At 37.8% G+C, this 8,517-nt stretch overlaps 1 long non-coding RNA gene across 1 annotated transcript; it reads left to right on the top strand.

Moving 5' to 3' along the window:
- The first annotated feature begins 2,185 nt into the window (after positions 1-2,185).
- LOC129366200 (uncharacterized) lies at positions 2,186-3,721 on the top strand. The gene is made up of 3 exons (XR_008606591.1): positions 2,186-2,241; positions 2,970-3,036; positions 3,706-3,721. It is a non-coding gene; the product is annotated as an uncharacterized LOC129366200 (long non-coding RNA).
- Positions 3,722-8,517: the final 4,796 nt, after the last annotated feature.

Below are 8,517 nucleotides of genomic sequence, written 5' to 3'. Positions count from 1 at the left end.
TGTAAGTATTTCAATAACATATATGCTCAACATAATTGAGTATAAATTGGTATTATGTATTTCTCAACTCCCCTCATCTTTTTCAAATGGTTTGCTCCACAAGCTCTTAAGAAGGCCAATGGTGACATCATACCCTTTGGTCTCTCCAGGTTTGACAAGGTAGCTGAAAGAAGGATTTGATTTGTTTGACTGACTCTGTTTGAGTTAGATTTGTTAAAACAATAAAATAGCATTTTTAAACTTTTAATTCAAAGTGCTTGGTTGAAGATAAAATGGTGGGACAAGAGGAATCGAGAAGCAGCATGCTACTCATACAGGTTGACTGGCTTACATTTATATATACTGCTCAAAAAATAAAGGGAACACTCAAACATCACAATATAACTCCAAGTAAATCAAACTTCTGTGAAATCAAATTGTCCACTTAGAAAGCAACACTGATTGACAATCAAGATCACCTGCTGTTGTGCAAATGGAATAGACAACAGGTGGAAATTATTTTCATATTTATTTCATTCATTCAGTTCTAGGATGTGTTATTTGAGTGTTCCCTTTATTTTTTTGAGCAGTGTATTTATTTATCCACATATAGTTTTCCTTATCTGCAACAGCCCTCCACCCAGTTTCTCTGTGATGGCTGCCGTCTCACACACATCCTGAGATTTGACGTCCCCATTTCCCCCATGCCCATCCCCCCCTCAGCATTCCCTCCATGGGAAAATGTTTGAAGATAAAGAATGGTGGGATAAGAGGAATCAAGAATTAGTAATTATTGTGATTTATATATTTATTAATCCACATATAATTTGCTGATTTACTGTAGCATCTCCAGCCAGTTTCTCTGTAATGGCTGCGGTCTCACACACATCCTGAGATTTGACGTCCCCATTTCCCCCATGCCCATCCCCCCCTCAGCATTCCCTCCATGGGAAAATGTTTGAAGATAAAGAATGGTGTGATAAGAGGAATCAAGAATTAGTAATTATTGTGATTTATATATTTATTAATCCACATATAATTTCCTGATTTGCTGTAGCACCTCCACCCAGTTTCTCTGTAATGGCTATCTCACACACATCCTGAGATTTGATGTCCCCATTTCACCCATGCCCATCCCCCCAAACATACTGACCCAGTATGTTTGAACTTTTGATGCAAAATGCTTGGTTGAAAGAATGGTGGGACAAGAAGAATCAAGAATCAGCATGCTACTCATACAGGTTGACTGGCTCACATTTATATATACTGCTCAAAAAAATAAAGGGAACACTCAAATAACACATCCTAGATATGAATGAATGAAATAAATATGAAAATAATTTCCACCTGTTATCTGTTCCATTTGCACAACAGCAGGTGATATTGATTGTCAATCAGTTTGATTTCTAAGTGGACAGTTTTATTTCACAGAAGTTTGATTTACTTGGAGTTATATTGTGTTGTTTGAGTGTTCCTTTTATTTTTTGAGCAGTGTATTTATTTATCCACATATAGTTTTCCTTATCTACTTCAGCCCTCCACCCAGTTTCTCTGTAATGGCTGCCATCTCACACAAATCCTGAGATTTGATGTCCCCACTCCACCCATGCCCATCCCCCCTCAGCATTCCCTCCATGGGAAACATGCTGAACTATAAAGTAAAGCATGTTTAAACTATTATGGCAAAATGTTTGAAGATAAAGAATGGAGGAATAAGAGGAATCGAGAATCAGTATGCAAATTATTGTAATTTATATATTTATTAATCCACATATAATTTGCTGATTTACTGTAGCACCTCCACCCAGTTTCTCTGTAATGGCTGCCATCTCACACACATCCTGAGATTTGATGTCCCCATTTCACCCATGCCCATCCCCCCCTCAACATTCCTCTATAGCTTGCTCTCAAACTTTGCAGATTTGACTGGTGTGGAACCTACAAAATGTTCATTACAAAGAATATCACCTGAAGCAACACTTTGGGAGATAATAAAAGTTAACTAATTAATTTTCTAGTTTTATAACTTAATTGATGCTCAGTGGAGTTGTGACGCCAAAGTTAAGGTGTGTTAGTTATTAACACAGGACTGTGCCTTAAGCCTCCGCTAGCTGCTTTTTGCAACCAAGCAGGAACTTCGGCCTTTGCCGGAGCCTAAATCAAGCGCTCCTTTTTGCCTGCCACACACCTGCACCGAAGGAGGGAATTCAGACCTTCATGCTAACATCCGAGGAATGAGGAGCAATCCAGCTAAAGAAAATGGTAAGATTATTGTTGTCTTAATGGACTCCCAGTTATTATCTATTATATCACTCGGTCAGATATACTTTTAAATGCTTTTTAAACGTGTCGATCTGTAACAACTTTTTCAATTGTGTTTAACTAGAATGGCTAGCTAGGACATTAGCCTAGCTACAGCTAATGAGAAGCATGCATGTTTTCAATTTTTGAGGCCCAGTCTTACAGCAAATAAATAGAAATAAAAGTGACAATTAACCAAAAAAGGATAAGTTATTACAATATGATTGCTCACCAAAATGACTCAAATGCAAAATAATAAAGGCTGTTACAAACTTGCAAACCTAATAGAGCAGAAATCAGGAATATGCAATATTTTCAGTCACCCTGCTTGTGTAACTGAAAGGGTAATAACTTTTTACATGTGCTCTGAATTGAGAGTCGATAGACATGAGGAACTAAAACATGAGTAGTAAATGGATACCTTGTGCATAAAGGTTGGTTCTGCTGGGAAGGGCCTTCAGGCCACATTACACCAGATTACATCCTTTTTAAAATAATAAAGGCTGGGATTTATGGGTTCTTGTAATAGTAGGTAGTATATTGGGATGAATCAGGAGGTGTGAATTTGAAACTAACTTTAGCATCATACCTTCAGTGAAGGGTCAAATCTGTTTTGGAAATATGAATTTCAGGGTTTTGACACTGACTTATAACCACTACATGTTTTCTTCCATGAAAATGCAAACCAGAGAAGTAGATCCAGTGATAGGAGTGACGGTGCAGTGGAGTCTACATCCAGCTGTTCCAGTTTAACAGGTGAATTATCTCAGGGAAAAATGCATTAGCCCACAATGTTTTTCCACCTTTAAGTTGTTTTGCATTATTGTTTCCACTAAATCAATATAATGTGAATTATAACTGCTCAGATGAGAGAAGGGAGGTGTGACAACAAGTCTATTAAAATGATATATTTTTAAATGATTTTAGATGCATAGAAGAAGCTACCACAATATCAGTTAATGTTTTATTTAAGAGTATTAAGTCAGGTTTTTCTTAAAGAAAAGGCTCAGCACATCTGTCCTTTGGTGATTTTATTTCAAATGCCAGTTGTTTCTAAATATCCATGAAATAGAGATTTGTGTTGTCATCTCTGACAGGAAGGGGGAGCGTTGGTAGAATCCACCTCAACTGCTTTCCTTTTTGCCTTTGACCATTGTTGACTTGTTCTGGCTTTGCTAATTTTATTTAATAACATTTAATATAGTTGTTCCAATCTTGAGTATTAAATTGAAAAAGTTAGAAATATTAAAGAATTGTTGAAATTATTGAATACTGCAGGTTGGAGATTTATTTATAATTCCAAATGCAACATTTGTAACCTACTGATAAGACCGAGAAATATTTTGAGAAGACAAAATATAGGAGGTGCAGAGCCTCTGAATTGTTTTAAGGTGGCATTAACTTTTTTCTCTTTTTAAATTTCAGGTACAGATAAGAGATATGGACTTGATCCACAGCAGAGGCAAATGGTAAGTGTGCCTATGAATAACTTCAAAGGATGTGATAGTATTTCAGCTCATTCTTCATACTGCGTAGCTAATTTAGATATTGTTCTAAATAAAAGCCCAGAAATGTTCTTCACCACTGAACATGTGCATCAAAAATACATTTCTAATCCTAGAGTGGTGAAAGTTATTTTCACTGTAGAGAAGTGGCAAAAATGTTATGTAGAGAAATGCTTGAAAAAGATCATTTTGATAAACGCTTGTCATATTGAATTTGGGATATCTGTTTGCACTTTGTGTTTGTGTTCTGGATTATAGATGATGACTAAATCAGGCCCGTTAAGAATTCTGATTTTCAATATATTGTGAAATTTTTTTAATACTCTGCTGGTTCACTTCTACTTTTTAAACTGACCATTAAGGCTGGTGTCCTGCAAAGATGTTTTCCTGTTCCACCACACTGGATCCAAATTAATGGATCATTAACAAATGTTTGCTAACAAGCTATTGGAGAATGAATTGATTTGAATGAGGTGTGCTGTAGCAACCCTTAAGAACAGTAGCTGCTGATCATTGACTTAATGTTTCACCTGGAGGCATCATTCTCAATGTGGGAAGGTTCCAGTTATATCTGGGGCCTTTTGCTGTGTCTCCAATCTGTTTAATTTCACAGATGTGGACATTTACAAATGCTTGTTTTCTGTATTTTATAGGATGAAACGCGTCCAGCTCGTCGCCTGCAGAAACTTAAAGCCCATCACAATAGATGTGAGGCTCGTTACAAGAAGGCAAGAAATGAAGTGAGGGAGAACATGTCTTCTCTTCATCAGAAGGATTTCATGGTTAGTTTTGCTTCACCTTTTTCTTGATGTACCCAGAGATGAGAACAGTTAGTAAATGTACCATTGCATGTGTGGCTTACGCTGTTTTGACACAGTATTGTAATAATATCAAGAAAATCTTGTGAATTTCTTAATACTTAGTATAATTATGTAGTCACCACAAATTTCGATGGCTATCTTTAATGCTGGATAAAAAAAAAAGTCTAATCATCTTTTAAAACTTTTGTGAAACAAAAATACTTTTGGTTATCATTACAAAATTTCACATTTTGTAATGATAAAAGTGTGAAATTTTTATCATTAATTTTTAGAAATTAATTATAAATTACAAATTTATCATTAATTTGTAATTTAATGATAAATTACAGATTATCATTTGTAATTGTAATTTACAAATTGCACTGCAGTGTCGCACTGCGCCAGGGGTCGCACTGCAGTGTCGCACTGCAGTGTCGCATTTCTTCTGCGACACTACAGTGTCGCAGAAGAAATGCATTTGGTGTGTCTATTACAATACAAATTGTCACTAGATGTTTACCAGACACCCACACATGGACTAATCAGGACTAAACCCAAAATATTCTGAAGCATTTATTATCTTCCAGTTTATGAAATTCTAATGGCCAGTAAAGTTGAAGTATACAATCAATGTGCCTAGTTTCATTTTCATGTAACCTAAATTTAGTAGGTCAGATTAGATGTTAATGGTTACCAAAATCCAAAAGTAATTGGCCGTGGTGTCTAACTTTTAACTTCTACATTTGAAAACAGCTGAATTTTATCTTTTGGTATATTTGTAACAAATCTGGGTGGATCACGTCATGGTTTGTATTAAATCTGTAAGCAAGTACTGTGCGCTGTGTTATTAACCAACACAAAATGCAGAATCTCCAGTGTAATTTGAAGGAGCCTGTGCACTTTTGGTGGTTAATATGTGACATTTTTGAGATTTCTAAATACCTTGATACAGTTTAAGTTAACCTTAGCTCTGTATTAAATTGTAACAGTTAATTTAGAAACAAGTCATTTTAACTGTTGAACTTATGAATTTTTAGGAGTCGAAACAGTCATCTGATGAGAGCGACAATACCATCATCCTTGGTCCAACGCCAACTGAAGTACGGGACATGAGTGTGCCTGAGCTCACAAGAACTGACAGTGTGATAGTAAGTTTATCAGTTTATCTATAAATATCATAGTCCAACCTCAGAGGTATTTGGTTTCTGTTGTTTTAACTGTACTGCTATTTTTTTCTAATGTTAAGATTCACTTAGGTTTGAAATTCTGTTTCTTTTTTGTAGTATTTAAAACCAAACTATCCAAGAACACAGTTAGTCGCCATGTGCTGATAAATCTGAAAAATGTTGGAAAAACATTGCGCTAACAAGCACCAAAAAAGGGCTGCACAGTGGTACAGTTGGCATCACTGTTGCAGCAAGAAGTTCCTGGGTTCAATTATCGGCCCGGGGTCTTTCTGCATGGAGTTTGCATGTTTTCCCTGCAGGCGTGGGTTCTCTGCGGATTCCCTGGCTTCCTCCCACGGTCCAAAAACATGACTGTCAGGTTAATTGGTCTTTTTAAATTCTTCCTAGATGTGAGAGTGTGTGCAGGGTTGTTTGTCCTGTCTGTTTACCTGCGACAGACTGGCAACCTGTCCAGAGTGACCCCACTAGGGACAAGGGTGTTAAAAAACGGAAGGAAGCACCAAAAAATCAAGAAAGGCCAAGAAATCATACTAGTATTGGGAATATTTCGAATTTTAATGAACTATGTAAAACTATTTGTACATATTTATCTTCTTCTGATTTGTTTATATGTTTGAAAAATAATTTGAAAGTAATCTCTTTTTTATATAATTTTAGTTAAACAAACAAATGCTTGGCTACTCAGAAGAGTCTCTATCAAGTTCTGACATCACTGAGGAAGAGTATGTTCCTGATTCAAAGGAATCTGAGAGTGACAGTCTAAAAGACAGTGACAGTTCTGAAGACATTAAACAGCTCAAGAAGAGGAAGAAAAGAGCCCAGAAAAATATTTCTTCTCTGGAAGTCCAGCCACTTAGGAGAATACGTGTGGCCACTTCTAGTTCTTTGACCACAAAAGATCCTGGAGAATCTTCTTCAACTGATGCAAAAGATCCTGGAGAATCTTCTTCATTTGATTCAAAAGATCCTGGAGAATCTTCTTCATTTGATTCAAAAGATCCTGGAGAATCTTCTTCATTTGATTCAAAAGATCCTGGAGAATCTTCTTCATTTGATGTGAGAGTCATGACCTTGAAGAAGAAGGAAGATGGCAGTAGGGTTTACAATAAAAGGTACTATTGTGCATTTTGTAGCAAACCTTACAGCAAAATGGCACGTCATCTAGAAGCAAAACACAGTGATATGCCAGAAGTGGAAAGTGCTCTGAAATGTCCCATAGGTTCTAGAGAACGACGGCTGCAGTTGTCCTTGATAAGAAACAAAGGAAATCGTGCCCATAATAATAAAGTCATTAAAGAGGGAAAGGGAATGCTCATTCCCCGCCAACAATGCACTAAATCATCAAAACCGGGTGATTACTTGCATTGCATCAACTGTGAGGGTTACCTCAAGAGGAAATTCATGTGGAGGCATATGCAGAGGTGTTATCTCAGTCAAAAAGTCAAAGGACTGAAGCCAGGAGCATCTCGAGTCCAAGCCATTTGCAAATATGCTGAGCCAGTACCAGACAGTGTCAATGCACAGTTTTGGAAATTAATACTTGACATGCACCAAGATGATGTAGCAAAAGTTGTCCAAAGTGAGAAATGCATCTGGAAATTTGGAGAACATTTGTTCAACAAACATGGTCAAGATGTTACAAGACATGAATACATCCGACAGAAGATGCGCGAGACTGCCCGAGTTGTTCTGCAAGGAAAGAAAGATGGCAAGTTGGAGACGCTGAAGGACTTCTTTGTGCCAGCTAACTTCCCTCATGTTATCAAGGCAGTTAAGAAAGTGGCTGGCTTGAATGAAAGAACAAATGTCTTCAAAACGCCATCTTTAGCACTCAAGTTGGGGCACAACCTCAAGAAAGTGGCAAATGTTCTTGAATGTGAGGCTATGATCTCAGGCGACGAGAATACCATTCACAATGTGCGAATTTTCAAACAAATCTATGAGACCAGATGGAGCGAGTGCGTCTCTTCCCATGCCCTTAGGAGTTTGAGTGAGGCTAAGTGGAATGCGCCTCAGCTCATTCCCTTTGCTGAAGACGTTAGGAAAATGCACCAGTATCTGGACACAAAAAGGATGGAGTGCCAGAGAAACCTGAAGGATGAAGCTGTAAAGAAGAACTGGGCTGAACTTGCCAAGATCACGCTTTGTGAGGTGATAATATTCAACCGGAGAAGAGAGGGAGAAGTATCCAAGATGCCACTGAATGCTTTCACCTTGAGAGATACCTGTCACCCATCCAGATGTGGAGCTTGCTTTGTCAGAACTTGAAAAAGAAGCTGTGTAAACACTTCCAGCGAATTGAGATAAAAGGCAAACGTGGCCGAAAGGTTCCCATTCTCCTCACTCCTGATATGGCATCATCATGGAGTTGCTTCTCCAACATCGCCGCAATTGTGACGTGTTGGATGAGAATCCATACATGTTTGGGAGACCACAGACTCTCAGTCACTTCAGAGGATCGGATATTATTCGTGAGATGGCTCAAAACTGTGGAGCAAAACACCCCAGGAGCATTATCCTCAACCAAACTGAGGAAGCACATGGCCACCATGTCAAAGGTTCTTAACCTAAAGGACAATGAAATGGATGACCTAGCTGACTTCCTCGGCCATGACATCAGAGTTCATCGTCAGTATTATAGATTGCCTGAAGGGACATTACAGTTGGCAAAAATCAGTAAAGTGTTGCTGGCACTAGAAAGAGGACAGCTCTCCAACTTCAAAGGAAAACTTGGATGAAATCAGC

This window comes from Poeciliopsis prolifica, unplaced genomic scaffold, assembly GCF_027474105.1.
Source record: "Poeciliopsis prolifica strain line A6 unplaced genomic scaffold, Auburn_PproV2 SCAFFOLD014, whole genome shotgun sequence".
Classification (NCBI taxonomy): domain Eukaryota; kingdom Metazoa; phylum Chordata; class Actinopteri; order Cyprinodontiformes; family Poeciliidae; genus Poeciliopsis; species Poeciliopsis prolifica.
The sequence above is the reverse complement of the archived record's forward strand: the minus strand, read 5'-3'. Positions and strand labels throughout refer to the sequence as shown.